The sequence below is a fragment of the Panthera tigris genome, chromosome B2, assembly GCF_018350195.1.
Source record: "Panthera tigris isolate Pti1 chromosome B2, P.tigris_Pti1_mat1.1, whole genome shotgun sequence".
In the NCBI taxonomy this organism is placed as follows: domain Eukaryota; kingdom Metazoa; phylum Chordata; class Mammalia; order Carnivora; family Felidae; genus Panthera; species Panthera tigris.
Genome location: NC_056664.1, coordinates 25,763,955 through 25,783,575, shown reverse-complemented (window position 1 = coordinate 25,783,575; position 19,621 = coordinate 25,763,955). Strand labels below are relative to the sequence as shown.

The 19,621-nt window shown below is 36.5% G+C and overlaps 1 pseudogene; it reads right to left on the bottom strand.

The window, feature by feature from the left end:
• Window positions 1-17,799: 17,799 nt before the first annotated feature.
• On the bottom strand, window positions 17,800-18,424 carry LOC102954027 (annotated as a pseudogene).
• Between the last annotated feature and the right edge of the window lie 1,197 nt (window positions 18,425-19,621).

The following is a 19,621-nucleotide window of genomic DNA, read 5'->3' as shown; positions in this document are numbered from 1 at the left end:
GCTTAGTTGATCCCTCCACTCCTCACCCCAACACCAGCCTCCAGTGCTCTCTTACTTTTCCAAAAGAAAAAAAGTTATTATTCTTAATTCAGATCCATGTGTTCCATAATATAAAAATATATGTTTCCATTTTGAGTAGCATATAAAAATTATAGCAAAATCTTTATAAAGTAAAAATTAGGTGTTTTTGGAGAACTATCCTTTAGGAGGAGTAACTAAGCAAAATTAGACATTTTTTAAAGATAGATTATTTAATAAGGTGGTTATGAAAAGACAACAGATTTGAGGTTATCAATTTTTCCCAGAATAGTTAAATTGTGAAAAAGTGATAAACTGATAAAATGACAAATCTCCTGCCAAAGAAAACAACACATGTGGCCTTCTGCTGATTTGACTGTAATTTTCACCTAGACCATCCAAACAACAGGATCAGATTTTCCATCCCCTCTGTTCCAGCAAACCAGCCACAGGCTCCAATGAACCAGAAAACAACAAAATCTTTACCTTTGCTTCTTTTTCTTAATAAGTTGTTTTATTTTAGAGTAGTTTTAGATCTACAGAAAAGGTGAAAAGTGAAAATATAGTACAGAAAGTTTCCTAATGCCCTGTACCCAATTTCCCCTATTTTTAACACCTACACTGGTCACAATTAATGAACTAATGCTGATATTAAACTCCACGCTTCACTAAGAGTCTATGAGGGTTTTTTTTCCCTAATGTCCTTTTTTTGTGCAAGAATCTCATCCAGGATTTCAGATTCCATTTAGAACCACTAGAATTTGTGATGAATTGGGTCTGGGGTATGAAAGAAAAAGGATATAGACAAGGGTGACTTTCCAAATTTTTTGCTGAGCATTTGAAGGAGGGAGTTGACATTAACTGAGATGGAAAAGGATGTGAGAGGGAGCAACTTTTCTTGGGTGGGCGGGGGGGAGGAATCAGGAGCTCAGTTTTTGATACGTCCATTGGACATTCAAGTTGAATAAGTTGTGAAATAGAAATCTAGACTTCAGGTAAGAAGTCCAGATTGGAGATAAAAATTTGGAAGTCATCACATGTAAATAGTTCCATGCACAATATGTATTGAATAAATATTTGTTGATTAATTACTAGAGGGAAGCTTTTTACTTGTGTCTATTTGTTATAAAAAAAAAGAAAAACCAATTAAAATAATCCATGCTACTTGCCTTCTAAAATTAGATGACTGTAGTCCACTTATGCTATGTCATACTGTCTCCAGCTTCTGATAGCACAGAGGACAAGCAACCTGGTATAATACTTGATCACCAAAGCAGAACAAAACAAAACAAGAAACCAGGTAATATATGCATGTCCATTATGATCTATCTGCCTAGTCTTAGCACCCTAAGTCTATACCCATAAAATAATTGGAATCTCTTAAAGATACTCCTATGCTTGAGAAAGTTCACAGTAAGGCTATCAGCAGATTCAGTGATACGTTTCCTGGATAGCCCTGATATTTTGAAGATATAAACCCTTAAAAAAAAATACCAACCTCAGAAAAACCATATTCCACAGAGTCATGGGAACTGCAGTTCTTTTCAAGGGACATTTTCATTAACTACCAAGAAACTATACCATCAGAAAAGCCACACAAAGCCACGTAAAGTCACACAATGACTATGTTCTGGTTAGCATTCAAACAAGGCTAGATAATGCTTATCACTTCTATTTGTACACAGCATTATGAATATTTCCAGAACAACAAAGCCTCTTGAACATTTATCCATAAAAGTGGAGCAATCTTCACAAATACCAAAATGCAAACGAAAGACTTCCCTGTTATCCACATAACTATTGAATTTTCTTCCTTTCAAAAACCACCATTGAGAATGACCCATAAAAGCAAAAATGGATAAGTTGCACTTCATTGAAATTCAAAATTTGCTCTTCAAAAGGCAGCATAGGAAAATGAAAAGACAAACTACAGAACTAGAGAAAATACTGTGAAGTCACACATTTGATAAAGGACTTGTATCCTGAATATACAACAAACTCTTACAAATCAACAATATAATAACAATCCAGTTGTTTAAAATGGACAACTGATTGGAAAGACATCTCATCAATGAAGATATATAAATGAATGGTTACAAAGCACACAAAAAAATGCTCAAAGTCAGTCATTAAGGAGATGCAAATTAAAATCACAATGAAAACATTTACACCCACTAGAAGAGCTATAATTAAAAAGACAGACAAGAGCAAATGTTGGCAAGGATTTGGAGTGCCCAGTACCCTCATCATACATGTTGGTGGGAAAGTAAAGTGGTACAGGTGTTTTGGAAAACAGTTTAGCAGTTTCTTTAAAAATTATCTCCCATGTGACCTTACAATTCTTTTTCTGGGTATCTACCCAAGAGAAATGAAAACAGGAACACTCAAGGCTTTGCTCATGAATGTTCATAGCAGCAGTATTCACAACAGCCAAAAATCGGCAGCTACCCAAATGTCCATCAAATTGGTCCAATGAATAGAAAGAGAAGATGTGATACATCCATTCAAATGGAATACTACTCAATAATAAAAAGGAATGAAGTACCAATCCCTGCTACAATATGGATAAACAAAAACATTGTACTAAGCAAAAAAAGCCAGAAATGAAGGCCACATACTATATAGTTTCATTTGTTTGAAATGTCCAGAGAAGACAAATCTAGACACAAAAAATAGATTAGTAGTTGCCCGGGTCTGAAAGCAGGAACAGGGATTAACTGTAAGCAAAATCTTATTGGGGCGATAAAAATGTTAAAAAAAAAAAAACTGTTCTGTGGTGGTAATTGTCCAACTCATGAAGCTTCCTAAAACATGGCTGGATTATATACTTAGAGTGGGTGAGTGTTATATGCAAGTTATACTTCAATAAATTAATTTAGAAAAAAGAAAACCTAGTAATACGATAAATAAAAAGTAAACTTGTTCAAAGAAAAAAAGAACAAAGCACTGCTGAACATTTGTGGTAACCAAGCTTTTCCAGGTGACCAAGGCTGGAATCCAATTATACCCAAACTTGTTGGGTTATCTGGAGCCAAAGAAAGGGAAAGGGGAATGGTGAGTGGGGAAAAGTCAAGACTCTTACTCTTCTCCTGGGATGAACACCACATAATGCATAGCTTTGTAATTAATAGAAAAATCAGTGGCAATTTAAAACTAAATTCTATCTCATTTTATCTCAGAATACTTGAAAGGCTAATGATGTTACAGAACATCACGATGTATTTACAACCCAGTTTGATATTAGGCCCTTAATATTTCCAAGTGACAGTGAATAAGTAGCTAAATTCTGTGCACTAAAAAATAAAAATAAAAAATAAGAGGGTTTAAAAAAACTAGATAAAAATATAAATGGAGCCATTTAAAAATTAATCTCCTCCAAAATATTAAGTAATGTTTTAGTTCATTACTTCTGTAATGGTTTCACAATTTGTTCATCTAGTTATATCCTTTTTTTACTTTCATATAAAATGTAAATGCACGTCACTGAGTAAATATACTGTGGATAAAATAATACGTGTGAAATTCAATAGGAACAAAGTACATTGTGAAAATACTATTCATAAATAAATTTCCAAGGCTGACATGACTTTCGTATAATTTTTGTTAAATATTTTTCCCTTTCTCTGACTTATTTATTAAAACTTAAAATTCTCTACAGAGAATTTACATGACTAGAACAATGAATCTCCATATACCCTTCACAGAGATTCACTAAATGTTACACTTAATGTACTATATTTTACATATTAATTAATTACATATTAATTACATATTTATTAGTTACATATTAATTAATTAGTTACATATGTAGCTAAATGTTACACTTAATGTACTATATTTTATATATTCACTAAATGTTACACTTAATGTACTATATTTGCTGTGTCTCTTTTCTGAGAGTAAGTTACAGACCACATGAACCTTTATCCCTAAATACATTGGCATATGTCTCCTGAGAATAAAGACACTTTCTCACATAACGGGATCCATTCACAAATTACACAGCACATTTAGTTGGCATGTCTTTTTAGTCTACTTTTATATATTCAAGAAACAATCACGCAGTCTTTTTTTGTTTTTTAACCCTTCATGACATTGACATTTTTGGAGACTCCAGAACACTTTCTTCACAAAATATCTCTCAATTTGAATTGCCTCATTGTTTCTTCATGTTTGAAACTGGGCAAACCATTGAGCACGAAAACCACACAAGTGATGTGTCTTTCTCAGAACGTCACAACAGGCGGCACATGGTGCAGCTTGTAGCGTGATCCGTTATGTTAAATTTGGTGGTCTGATTAAGGCGGCATCTGCCAGTTTTCTCCAATGTAAACTTACCCTTTTTCTCTTTGTAATTAATAAGTAACTGAAAATTTATGGATATCCTATTCTCCAATAGTCTATAATCCTAAGAGTTTAGTGTTTACTCTTGCCTATATCAATTATTACCACAGGAATTATTAAGTGGTGATTTTCTAATTCTATCATTTCTTCTACATTTATTACTTGGTATTCACCAAGAGAACAGCTCCCCAACTCTATCCTGGTCCCCTTTGCTTATTAGTATCACCATGAACTTGTGGATTTTTAAAAATGAATATATGTCCCCTATATTATTCATTTTGATGCTCAAAGTTTTCCAGATTTGGTCCATTCAGGGCACATCTCAGTGAGTTCCTTGTACTTCTGACATGCCACCATTATTTTTTGAGTATTTGCTTACTTTCTGGCATAACAAGTTGTTCAAAGCTCACATTGTATATTTCCAACTCTATTTCTATAATCTGCCATTTCTCAAAGGAGTCCTGGTTCCTTTTAGAGAATGGTATTTAGAAATTAAGAGAAAGACAATGGGAATGTTCTTTGATACTGGGATGTCATTGCTTCTAGCTGGTTCAGGGACAGAGCTAGGAAATATAACTTTTTAAAAATCATGAGTTCATACCTGTATATTTCTAATTCCAACTCAACACCATAGGATTCTTTCTTCCCCTTCCCTCATTCCTTATATGTATCTCCCTCTCATTATTTGGCCCTGAAAATGAAAAAACACAATAAAATGCTTGCTACAAGGTAAAATTCATGCTACTGCGTGACTATTCTAAACAATGAGGGCAAGTCTAAGAGTGTTCACACCCAATTTTTAAAAACCCCATTCTACAGCATGAATCATCATTTTCTTAGTTTTTGGAATTGGAAAAAGGGTATATTTATGTTTACATTCTTGGGAATGCTTTTCTGCCTTCTAAATTAGAAGCGAATTTCAGGAGCTAGAAGAAGCTTATGATAGTAACAGGGCATGAAATTACAGAAGTGCAAAGCCTAAGTCATGCTCTTCTGACCAAATGTTGGCCTGCTTTTCCCAAGAGGGTAAGGTTCAGGCAAGGAATTTTCCATAGGGAAAAATACTTCAGTACAGAGGGTACTAGTGGCTGATGGGGAGATGGCTGAAAACTTCACATACTTTTAGGGATGTGTTATTTCCTGTTAAAAATAAAACTTGTATTTTTAGGTAGAAAATAGCTATTATGTAATGGTTCATAACAGGTTCTTAGATTTTATGCTCTATGCTCAAAAGCATTGAATTTGTGTGTGTGTGTGTGTGTGTGTGTGTGCGCGCAAAAGGACCATAGCAGCTGGCAAAATGGTAAAATGGCATTATACAGAAACATTTTCTGGGTGGGCATAGAAGGATGAATACCCTCATATACTTCTGATTGGAATGGAAATTGCTATAATCCTTATGGAAGGTAATTTGGCCATATCCTCTGACTCACAACTGCATTCCTAAGAATTTTGCCCCAAAGAGATAGAGTTGTAAACAAAAAAAATCTTTGAAATCATCCATGATGATGACATTATTTATTATATTTCAAACCCTAAAAGAGAAGTACAAGCTGGTTAAGTAGATATGGTACTTCCATGAGAAAGAATATTATGCTTCCATTAAGTCACATGTAGAAGAACGTTTAACAATATGAGAAAAGATGAATGTGAAGGGAGGAGGGGGCAGATTATAGAATAGTATATGAATGAAATTCCAGTCTTGACTAAAAAAAGATACTCTATAAATATATAGATGAATGCTAATACAGATAGATACAGTTTGGAAAAATGGGTAAGGTTGCTATACCCAAATATTAACAATGGTTATCTCTAGAGTAGGGATGAGAATTAGGTTTACACTTTTCAAGAATTGCCAGTTTTTCTAAAAACATGTATTTTCTTTTTAATCTGAAAAAAATTTCTATTAAAATAATAAATGCCTAGAGACTGTTAAAAACTGAGAACAAACTGAGGGTTGATGGGGGGTGGGAGGGAGGGCAGGGTGGGTGATGGGTATTGAGGAGGGCACCTTTTGGGATGAGCACTGGGTGTTTATGGAAACCAATTTGACAGTAAATTTCATATATTAAAAAATAAAAAAAATAAAAAAAATAAAATAAAATAAAATAAAATAAAATAAAATAAAATAATAAATGCCATAATAAAGAGACATCCTAATGGGTAAAGCTTGTGCTTTGAAAACAGCTTAGGCTTGCATTTGAGATTTACTTGCTGTGTGAACTCAGAAAAATTGCTCTGTTTTCCTGAAGCCAGGTTTTTTTCATCTGTTAAATGAAGATAACATTTACCTTACAGGGTCACTTAGATATAAGAAATGAGATAAAAATAGCTGATGCATCAGAGAGACTTGATGAAATATCAGCCTTTATCGTTACCATTGGTAATATCATTGTTATTAATATTACCAAATCTCATTTAAAAATAAATCAATTGAAAAACTTGAAGTTTAAAGTCTAAGGAAGAAAAATACTCCCAAGTATCTCAATTTTCTTAACCACAGTATAAGATCACTTACTGTTACTGTATGCCAGGGCCTTTTCAGCCTATGGCTGCAAACTTGAAATATATTTTTCATTCATTGGAATACACACATTTAGAAAGTACATACAACTATACATACAGCTAAGAAATAATTATAAACCACCACCAAAACTAGAATATTACCAGCATCCCCAAATCCCATTCCTTTGTCCTCTTTCTTGAATTAACCACTAATTTGAGTTTTTTATAATTATTTCTTTGATTTTCTTTGTAGTTTTGCCACTTACATATGCACACTAAATACATCGTTTTGTTTCGCCAGTTTGGGATTTGTATGTAAATGTATTCATACTCTTTGCATTATTTTGTATCTTTTCATCAGTTAAAGCTTTCTGTGATTCGTCATATTATTGAGGATAGCTGTCTTTGTCATTTTTCATTGTTGTGCAATATATCAGGGTATAAATACTATAAAATTTATACATGTACCCTACTAATGATGAACATTTTGGATATTTTTGGTGTGGGACTTGTATGGATATTATTATGTATACATGATGTATATGTATATTTTCAATGTATACACCAGCATAAACTCCTACCAACACTATAAGAATGTTTTTGTTGCTCCGTATCTTTAACAATAACTCTTTTTTTAATTGTTTTAAATATATTTATTTTTGAGAGAGAGAGAGAGAGATGAACAGAGACAGAAAGTGAGCTAGGGAGGGGCAGAGAGAGAGAGGGAGACACAGAATCCAAAGCAGGCTCCAGGCTCTGAACTGTCAGCACAGAGCCTGACACGGGGCTCGAACTCAGGAACCGTAAGTAAGATCATGACCTGAGCCGAAATCGGACACTTAACCAACTGAGCCACCCAGGTGCCCCATCTTTAACAATAACTCTTACTGATCTAGTGGATGTACAATAATACATTATTTTTTGTTTATATTGCACTTCTGTCTACTGAAGGCCTGAGAACACTTTCATGTATGTATATAATTTGGTTTTTGTCTTTTATTAAGTGCATATTTCTTTGCTCACTTTTTATTAAGTTTACTATATTTTTTATTACCATGTATTTTTCATGTATTTTATTATTACTATTAATTAAATTTAAATATTTTTAAATATTTTTTAATAATATAAAAACTGTGCTTGACAGTAATGTGTATTACAGATATTTTCTCCCTAGAAGGCTTATAAAGTCAGAGGAAGAAATAAAAGGTGTGAGGATTTTTTGGAACAAGAGAGAAGGTCAATATCACTCAATAACCACATAACGTTGATGGTGTGCATAACCATGAACATAGATGTAACACTGAGTAGAAATGATGATAGCAGACATCCTGCTTCTGTTCCTGATTTCAAAAGGAAAGATTTCACCATTTCACAGTTAAGATTAATATTCGCTGTAGAATTTTTGTGGATTCTCATTATCATATTAAGAAAATTCCCTTTTAGTTTTCTAAGAGTTTTTAAATGAATGGATGTTAAGTTTTATTAAGTGCTTTTATTTTTGTGAGTCTTTTGAGATGATTGCATGATTTTCTCCTTTAATCCATCAATGTGGCTCTTTATATTATTGATCTTCTAGTGTAAATCAACCTTCAGTTTTTGGAATAACTCAACTTGGTTATTCGTTATTATCCTTTTCATATATTACTGAATGAGATTTGTTAATATTTTATTTTTAAGATTTTTCCACCTATAGTTCTTGAGTAGGATTAGCCTGCAATTTTTCTTTTAACAAAAGTCCTCATGGGGTTTTCAGCCTTCTTTCTGTTTTAATATATGCATTTAAGGCTACAAATTTATCTCTGAATATTGTTTTAGGCACATTTCTCAGGCTTTGAAATGTAATATTTTTGTATCCTTGAGCTCAAAATATATTCTTATTTCCATTCTGATTTCTTCTTTGACTCATGGGTTATCCAAAATGTGTTTCTTTCTCTAGAGAAGGTCTCTCTGTCCCTTTGTCAAGCCCTGGGAGCACTTCTCAGAAATTCAAGACTTAACAAATTTTCGGCTTGAGGCTCAACCCAGGAATGCATGACCAGGCTGCAGATTTCTCACAAAACTGAGCCTGCTGGCACAATACTCAAAGATAGGCACTTTTAACATTATTGTCTCTGTGCTTTTGCTCAGTGCCGAGGGAACCTTCTCCAAGGTCTCAAGGGAGTAGTTATGGGGAGCTGGATTTACTTCTCATTTACTGTCAGCATCAGGATATTGCGCTTTGGAGGGTGCCAGCTTAATGGAGGAAGGTCTAGTAGACCCCTCAGCTTGGGCAGACCCCAAGCGTGCCTACTGTCATCCTCACCATGAAATCACAGTCTATGCTCTTTTGTGTCTGGCTTTTTTCACTCAACATGATGCTTGTGAAAGTCTTGTATGTTGTTGCATATATCAGTAGTTCATTCTGTTCTATTACAAGGTAGTATTGCACTGTGGGAATTGACCACAGTTTGTTTATCCCTTCACCTACTGATTTACATTGTTTCTAGGTGTTTTTTGTTTTAGTTTGGTTTCGAGTTTTTGCTGTGAAGAATAAAGATTCTATAAACGTTCTTCTACAAGTTTTCTTGTGGACAGGTTTTCATCTCTTTTCAGGAAATACCTAGGAGTACAAGTGCTAGGTCACAGGATGAGTGTATGTTTAATTTTATAAGAAACCAAGAAGTTTTTCAAAGTGCTTGTAACATTTATGCTTCTACCAGCAACGTACTACCAACGTGTGAGAGTTCCAGTTGCTCACATCCTCACTAACGTTTGGTATTGTCAGTCATTTGAATTTTAGTCATTCTCATGGTCATGAAATAGGATTTCACCATATTATTAAAAATCAACATTGTTGAGATAAAATTTACATAAATAGACTGCACTCATTTTAAGGGTACAGTTTTATGGGGCGCCTGGGTGGCTCAGTCCGTTGTGTCCAATTCTTGATTTTGGGTCAGGTCATGATCCCAGGGTCATGGGATCGAGCCCTGCATCAGGAACCCGCTTAAAATTCTCTCCCCACTCTCCCCTGCGCGCTCTCTGTCTCTCAAAACAAAAAAAACAAAGACAGGACAGTTTTATGTTTTTATAAATACATACACCTGTGTAATCATCTCCTCAATCAATATACACCATGTTGCTATTGATATCCCCCAAAATCCCTAATATTCTGTCACCATTAGTAATCCCCACCTCTCTGCCCCAGATAGCCACTGATATAATTTCTATCACTAAAGATTCATTTTGACTGGTTTAGAATTTCACATAATTGGAATCATACAATATATACTCTTTTGTGTCTGGCTTCTCTTTTATTCAGCATGTTTCTGAGACTTATTTATCTTGTTGTATGTATTGGCAGTTTATTTTTTACTGAGTAGAATTGCATTGTGTGACTAAACCAAATTTTGTTTTTCCATTCATCTCTTGATGGGCATTTGGGGTATTTCCAGTTTAGGGCTATTATGAATAAATCTGCTATAACCATTTGCATACAAGTCATTTTGTGGACATGTTGTAGACATGTTTTCATTTCTCTTGGGTAAATTTCTTAGGAATGGCATCAATGGGTCATGGGGCAAGGGTATGTTTCACTTTTTAAGAAAATTGCCAAATGATTTTCCAAAATGTTTGTACCATTTCATACTCTTATAAGCAATACATGAGAGTACCAATTGTTCCTTGTCTTCTAACGCTTAGTATTGTCAGTCTTTTTTTTATTTTCAGTCATTCTATCAGGAATGTAGTGGTATTTCACTGCCATTTTATTTTGCATGTCCCTGTGCATGTATCATGTGTTTTTTTGACTATTCACGTATGTATTTTTGCGAAGTATTCTTTTATACCTTTTCCCCATTTAAAAACTGGGGTGTTTTGTCTTAGTATTGAATTGTAATAATTCTTCATATATTCTGTATATAAGTCCAGTTCAGATATTTATGTATTGAAATATTTTCTCTCAGTCTGTGGCTTGTGTTTTTATTTTCCTAAAGGTATCTTTTGACAAGCAGATGTTTTAAAATTTTGATGAAGTCCAGTTTATATATACATATATTTTTAAATAACTAGTGTTGTGTTCTCCCAAAAAATCTTTGCCCCAAAGTCATGAAGGTATTTTTCTATGTTTTCTTGTTGAAGTTTTATTCTTTATTCTATTCTTTTATTCTTTCTTATTAAAGTTTTAGCTTTTACATCAAGGCCTGTGATCCACCTTGAATTAATTTTTGCCTGTGGTGTAAGGTAGAAGCCAAAGTTCATTTTTTCTCTTTTGTTTAATCACATTTTGACAGGATCATTTGTGACCTTCACATTAATTTTTAATGCCTTTTTTAAAGGTCTCTGAGATTCTCCTTTGCAATGCCTCACTCTACCAACCAGTCACTCACTAAGCAGCTCCCAATGTATCCCTTACTTATTTCTGAAAATTCCTCAAAGAGTTCCTTAAATGTGCTACAATCTGTTCTGTCTGCTGCATTCATCATGTTGTGCCTGCAGGGCTCTACTATCCTCGCATAGTGAAGGCCAATCAATGCTCAGGAGTCTCCTTAAAGAAGTCTGACTGCTGGCACTGCTCATGGTATCCATGGTGCAAACATCAAAGTCTGTGCTGTGAGTGCTGTCCACAGTTCTCCTTGAGGTGTTCCTTAAGCTGCCCATCCACAGGGGCCAGAGCAGAGCTGGGGAATATGGCCTCCTCTCCAACTCAGTGCTGCTGGGTCTTCTAGCTGCCAAAGAAGCACCATTTATGCCCAGAACATTCAGTTTCTCACAGTTTGCTCATCTTCTGGTCTTCACCCTTCTCACCATAAGGTTTCAAATGCAGTTTGATTGGCAAGAAAGAAACAGATGTCATGGTATATCCTCCACATTCTCTTCTGTCTTCCATTAACAATCCATGTCTCCTGAGGTGCCTGGGTGGCTCAGTCGGTTGAGTGTCCAACTTCGGCTCTGGTCATGATCTCACAGTCCATGAGTTCGAGCCCCACGTCGGGCTCTGTGCTGACCACTCAGAGCCTGGAGCCTGTTTCAGATTCTGTGTCTCCCTCTCTCTCTGAACCACCCCCGTTCATGCTCTCTCTCTGTCTCAAAAATCAATAAAGTTTAAAAAATTAAAAAAAAAAAAAACAATCCATGCCTCCCAAAAGCAAGTTAGTCTTACTTCCCAGTGGCAATTCTCCACTGTTCTAGGTGACCATCTTATTTTCAACCTGAGAAAAAAAAGTATCTTTTTTCTTTATGGAAGTTTGTCTAAACACCTCCATATCAGCAGAAAGTCTTCACCAAGACTTTCCATGCCTAAAAACCTACCCAGGTGATTTTTTTTTTAATGTTTATTTCGAGAGAAAGAGCACAAGCAGAGGAGGGGCAGAGAAAGAGAATCCTAAGCAGGCTCTGCACTGTCAGCACAGAATTCAATGCAGGGCTTGATCCCATGAACTACGAGATCATGACTTAAGCCAAAATCAAGAGTCGAACACTTAACCAACTGAGCCACCCAGGCACCCCTAGTCAGACCCCTAGTCTTTTTACAAAAGAACCAGAATGCTCCAAATGTGAACCTTAGGAGAAAAGAGTTAAGTCTGTACTTTAAGCCTGCCTGATTGGTTTTATTCATGGATTCCATTCAAGTACATTCCTAGTGTCTACTACATGTCAGGCATGGGGCCTGGCCCTGAGTGTGCAAGGTGAAAAACTCTATCTTATAATGGAAGCACAAACAGGATGCAAAGAGACATGTAAATGGGCAATTATAATGCTATGAGGTATCCATTATAATAGACAAGGTGTCAAAGGGCACCAAAGCATATGGCAAAGAGCATCAAAGCAATCTGGAGGGTCAGGGCAGGTTAACAGGACTTATCTAAACTGAAGGGTAAATAGTAACCCAAATATAGCAAAAGGCTAGAAGGAAACCCTAGGGTGAGGAAGATACATATGTGTGAAAACATGATGAATATCTTTAGTGTTTTTACCATTAAACATAACAATGGCTGCTAGTTTGTGGCAAAAAAAAAATCTTTTTAAGGAGGTATATTTCTCTATTTTATTGGAAGTTTTTTTTTAATCAGGTATTAAATTAGAATTTTGCCTATGTTACTTCAAATTTCACTTTAGAAGATTAAGAGACCTGCTTTCTCCATTAATTTAATAATAGCTAGTACTGGCTAATGCAATTCAAAAAGAAAACAAAATAATAGATAAACGTATTGAAAAGAGACAAGAGTATTGTTCTGACATCAATTCTCTGACACTAACTGGGTGTCCTGTAATTCTTTTTACTTTATTTTATTTTATTTTAAATGTTTATTTACTTTTGAGAGAGACAGAGCATGAGTGGGGGAGGGGCAGACAGAGAGGGAGAGAATCAGATGCAGGCTCCAGGCTCTGAGCTGTCAGCACAGACCCTGATGCACGGTTCGAACCCACAGACTGCAAGATCATGACCTGAGACATCGGATGCTTAACAAACTGAGCCACCCAGGCACGCCAGGTGTTCTGTAATTCAATTCAATTCTGACAACCATTAACCAGGTTAGTATCAGACACCACAGGCTAAGGGAAAGTTCTCCACAAGACTGCCCTCACTTCAGACACCACCATCAATCTGAGGAGCTGCACTCCTGACCAACTGAATACAAATCTGGGGGTTCCCATGATCCCCTCAGTTTTGGTAAATCACTAGAACACATCACAGAACTCAGCAAAAGCACTCTACATGATTACAGTTTGTTGGTAAAGGATATACATAATGCAACGTCTGGAGGGCACCAGATGCAGAGCTTCCATGCCCTCTCCTACAGGGACAGGGCTCATCACACTCCCTGCCCATCAGTATGTTCACCAACCAAGAAATTCAACTGGGCCTTTGTGTCCAAAGTTTTTACTGGAGTTTCATTATGTAGGCATTATGGACTGAATCCCTAGACACGTGATTGAAAATCTCCAATGGGGGCGCCTGGGTGGCGCCGTCGGTTAAGCGTCCGACTTCAGCCAGGTCACGATCTCGCGGTCCGTGAGTTCGAGCCCCGCATCAGACTCTGGGCTGATGGCTCGGAGCCTGGAGCCTGTTTCCGATTCTGTGTCTCCCTCTCTCTCTGCCCCTCCCCCGTTCATGCTCTGTCTCTCTCTGTCCCAAAAATAAATAAAAAACGTTGAAAAAAAAATTAAAAAAAAAAAAAAAAGAAAATCTCCAATGTCCTCCTTCGCAGGTCAGTCTGAAGGTCTAATTATGTGTTTGGTCTTTCTGGTGACCAGCCACATTCCTGAAGCTATGTAGGAACCCATCAGAGGCAACTTCATTGGCACAATAAAGACTCCCCTGTCATTCAGGAGATTCCAAGCATTTTTGAAGCTCTGTATCAGGAACTAGGGACAAAGTTCAGATATATCATTTTTATATTATATCAATAGAAAAATCACTTAAAACTAATAAAAGGGATTCAAAAAAGGCCAAATACGAAATGAATTCATAAAACTCAATGCATTTCTTTTATACCAATAAGACCAGTCAGAAAATAGAACAATCCAAAGGCCTTATTACAATATTAGGAAAATGTATACAATTTATCAGAATAAACTTAATAAAAGATGCGGCATACATTCCAGAGGATACGGGGGAATGTCAAGAAAAGAAAGGAGCATGAGGTTGGGTTAAGGGAGAGGAATCACAAAGCAGGAAGAACAGATAACCATAAGGCTCACTTCTAGGATGGTGAGTAAAAGTGTCAGGGATGTTTCACAGTGGGATTAACGGGATTCGGAATGTCCAATGTACCTTGGGTATGAATATGAGGAGGCAAGATGAGGAGGTTCAATAATACTTGTGGCTGCTGAATAAAGGGCTTATTTGATGGGAATACATCATTCCCATACTGACTCTGGAGAAGGGGGACAGGGAAGATGGTTACACTGCTCAAAGTAGACTGACAAGGCCAGTTGAAAACAATTAAATTAAGCAGTGGGTTATTAAAAGAGAAAAATTAAGCCTGGCTTTTATTGCTTTACAATGTTCTCATTTCCTGCAACCTTATAATACAGTTCAAATTTATCTGTATCTATGCTGATTTTAAAAGAAAGTTTAAATTTGGTTAGAAAAGTTGGTATGGTAGATTCATTTTATTTTTCTACCATCACCATCTAGTGGAGAAAACTTTGAACTTCAGACAGAATGAGCTAGGGTTCAGGAAAAAAAAGAATAGAGGCATTGTGTGTCAGGTACTACACTACACATTTTATATTTATAAAGTCATCTAATTCTCAACTGCAGGTCATGTAGTGCCTCATGGAAGTAGGCATTGTTGTTCCTCTTTTAGATTTGGAAACTCAGTCTGAGAAGTTGAGTACCTTGCCCAAGGTCACACTGTGGCCAGCTCAAACCCACATTCCTGAAGTCCAAGTCAAGTGCCATTTTCACCTCACAGTACATCCAAATAGCTCAGTTTTATTCGTGGAAGTAAAATATACAAACACATATGGAGAATTTTGTCTTTTCTTTATATTTTTCCCTCTTTCTTATTATTTCTTATATACATATACGTCAATATATATGAGCAAGTCATATATAATATATATGAGCAAAGTATATATGTTAAAAGAAAATAAAATTATACTATAGAGTTTTGTATCTTCTAATTTTTACTCCATATTACATATTTTCCCATTACAATAAATACTTTAGATTTACTCATATATACATACTAGGTAACAATAAAGACAGATCATATGTAATCATATGTAATGTAAATATACAGTGTAATCTTGAAATGCATTTCAAAAGACTGGTAGAAGCTGCTAAAATATTAATAAAGCTGATCTATGAGTAGATATTTCTATAATATGTATTATTTCTAAAAACAAAAACAAAAAGAAACATTTTAAGCCTTACAGTTACCAAAAGGAGAGTCAAGAAACTTCACAGTTGTCTAGTTTATTGTCATTATTTAAAAATAATTTGCCTGTGTTAGGGGTGACCATATATGCCTATCTTTCTATAATTGTTTAAAATTAAGATACCATATTACATTTCCATCTTTAGTAATACTTTTCTCACAATCTGTTTTGAAAGCAGCCCTACAACCTGAAGGGTAGCAGGATTTGCCACACAAAAATATACCACTTTCGCAGAAGGATTACAGTTGACCCTTGAACAACAAGGGTCTGGACGGGGTGAGTTCATTTACATACGAATTTTTATCAAAAAAAAAAAAATAGTACTGGTATGTGGAATTTAAGAAACAAAACAAATAAACCAAGGCGGGGGGTGGGGGTGGGAAAGAGAGAGAGAAGCAAACCAAGAAACAGACCCTTAACTCTAGAGAACAACTGATAGTTATCAGAGGGGAGGTGGGTGGAAGATGGGTTAAATAGGTGATAGGGATAACAAGGGTACTTATGACAAGCACACGGTGTTGTATGGAAGTGTTGAAATCACAATACTGTACTACACTGTAAATGGATTTTCTCTTCCTTATGATTTTCTCAATAACATTTTTTCTCTAGCTTACTTTATTGCAATAATACAGTATATAATATATACAACATATAAAATGTGTGCTAATCCACTGTTTATGTTACTGATAAGGCTTCCCATCAACAGTAGGCTATTAGTAGTTAAGTTCTGGAGGAGTCAAATGTTATGCATGGATTTTTGACTGGAGTGGGAGTGGGGGGGCTCCACTGCCCCTAACACTGCAATTGTTTGAGGGTCAACTAAGTGTATTTTGAGGTGAAGGCAACTAAGAAGCAGCAGATACAAGAAAAGCTCTCTACTCTTCCTGCTATTTGCCTAAAAGCAGAACAAAAATTTGTAAAGGTGCCCCCCGCTTCCCTCTTTACCAGAAAGGACACACAGTATATTAGTTACCATAGATAACTCTAGACACTTATCAGCCCACAGATGGCATGAGAGGATCTACATAACAAACTTTACTTACTGGTCCTTATCTTCAATTAGTTTCCCATATATTGACCTCCCCACAATTTGCCACTCTTGAAACAGTCCTTTTCCTTTGTCTTGTCACTCCTCTACAAATTAATTATTCTTTTGTTAAGATGCTATATAACCCCAAGTTCATCACTAAGTACTTCATGTGTATGAGTGCTGTACATGTTAATACATTTGTTTTTCTCTTTCTTTTTTAAACTGGAATATGAATGTATTTATTAGGATGCTTACAAGAATGGCACACTAGCACTGTCCTTCTGATATGATAAAGAATACATACATCTGACCCATATTGTGGCAGGGAGGGGTAAAGGCTCTCAGAACTGATACCAACTATCCACTGTAGACATCTCCATTCACCAGAGAGGATGCTTCTTGAATCCGAACATCTCTGCTGTAGCTTCCAGTCAGGTCTCCATGACTTGCCCTGACTGCATTCCAGCATCAGCTGACTCTCTTTACTCTTGCCACTTTGGACTCCTTCAAGACCTAGGTCAACTTCCCCATGTCTAACTGGCCCAGGTGCAGCCTCTGGAATTCTGCAGCACATCTTTGGTAGGCTGCTGCCCTGGCACCCTCAGGGGCATGTTTAGGAGTTGGAAGGAGAAGTGGGGGAAACACATTACCAAAGCAAATGGGGCAGATTAGCAAATGACACTTGGACATACACCTAACAATCTCACAGGATACATGCTTTGTCCCCAAATGATACATAATCCCCATAGAGAGCAAACGTGTATGGAATGATTTTGTACACCAGGCACAGAGGATAGAAGTGAATGGTGTTTGCATCCATCCTGTCCTACACACAAAAGGAAGTTAGTGCCTGAAAACTGGAACCAGATCTCTATCCTGGCTCTTCCCTGCCTTTGAATGGTGTCACCACTATGTTTCTGCCTGTGCTCGGCATTAGTTCATTTTTCAAAGGAAGGATAAGATGGCACAGAGTAGAATGGGAGATTGAGCTGGGGTTAATACATGCATAACAACCTATAAAACAAAAATAATACAAAAAAGCAAAAACCATATTTAGTACTATAATGCAACAAGAGAAGGTAGCTGGAGATACTACATGCTAACACAGACACTATGACACATGTCCCCAAGGGAAGAACTCAGTGTGGAAGGAGCAGAGGCCACCGTTTTAGACTGAGTCTTTCAATGGACAGCTGAACGGACTGGATTTGCTGCTTCAGCTGTGAGCCTTCTTTGATGGTAACAGAAGAGGTGATGATAATCCTGGAGAGCCCACAGGCCCACCCCAGGGCCCGCTTGGAGCGCACAAACATGTAGGGCACGTTCTTATCCTCACATAGCAGTGGAAGGTGCAGGATCATCTCCAGCAGCTCAGCATCTGCAGCCATTACGATGAACTCAGAGTTGCCTCTGCTGAGGGTTCTGGTGGCTTCATTAGCTCCTTTCCAAAGCTGCTTGTAGTTACATGACTGCTGAACAAGGTCCAGTAGTTTTCTTGGTGAGGTGGGTGTCTGTGAGGGAGTAGGCCTTTGGATTTATCTCAGCCTCAGTCACTGCAACTCCCAGGTCCTGCCACCCATCTGGGAGAGCAGACACATCAGAGCAGCAGCGTGTGCCTAGGCGCTGTTTTTCTCTTTTTAATCTGCCTTTTGTAAATTTAATTTACAGGGGCCAATAAACGTAAGATGGATAGAGGGAAAAGATGTTTTCTCTCCTCCAGAACCTTCTAAGTACTTGGCTTCTGTGATGTTCCTGTGATGGTTGCTCTGGGGATAGGTAAATTTCAGATTATGATCACCAAAGAATAAAGATTCTTAACTCATTTTAGCATACCTTTTCTATTAATCTTATTTTTCCTTTGGGACTTATCTAGTTTGAAAAACCATGAAAAATCAGATCTCACACCTTTGCACAATTACCAGGAAGTTGGGTCACTACACACTTTACAGCCAGAATCAACTGAAACAATGCTTCCTTTACTCTCTCTTTTGATTACCACCTTTTATCTAATTCTGGTTCTTTGTGAGTCATTCCTCTTTCTGTAAAATCATCTTATATAAAAGACTTATAAGATCCTTAGGTGTCTGCTTTGGGACAAGTTTAATGGAGATGTTCTTGTGCAGATTAAATAAAAATCCCATACTTGTCAACTTTTAGAAAAGTGCATCCTTTCCTACAATTCATTATTTTTTCATTCATTCCCCCTCAACTTATTCTCTTCCAAATTATAAAAAAAAGAAAAATGCATGCTTCTGATACATTTTTGAAGGAGAGCTTTACAGAAAGTAGAAAATCACAAAAAATGGTAACCCTATCATTCGAAGATACACAATACCACACTTGGGTGTTTTAATCTCATTTTTTTTCTATTTATGGTGGGCATTTTCTATCACTGCCTATAATGTAACTTTAACTGGCAATAAAATAACATTTTATTGCTATGGGGGTAAATATGCCTAACTTGACTAACTCACCTCATTTAGAACTAAGTCTAATTTTTAACTATTAAATGTAGAAGACAGGAGACAAGCATCTAAGTATGTGCTTCAGGTAAAAGGCTCGTGGGTAAAAAGGCCAAAAATCTAAAAGAGGGTGAGGTGGAGGATGTTCTCCTTATTTGCATTTCTCTGAGGTAAACATTTTTTTTTTCATACGTGTAGTTGTTGCATTGTTTTCTTTTGTTCCGGTCCTTTGTCCAGTTTTCTTCTGGAGCGGTTTGGTATTTCCCAATTTCCCTTTAATTACCAACAACCTGAGGGGCCTCCTCTCCCCGTCCGGCCGGCCCCACACGCCCGCTGGGTGTGAAAAGCCGCTTTCCCAAGAGCAATCTCGGCGCGTTTTCACCGACTCCTT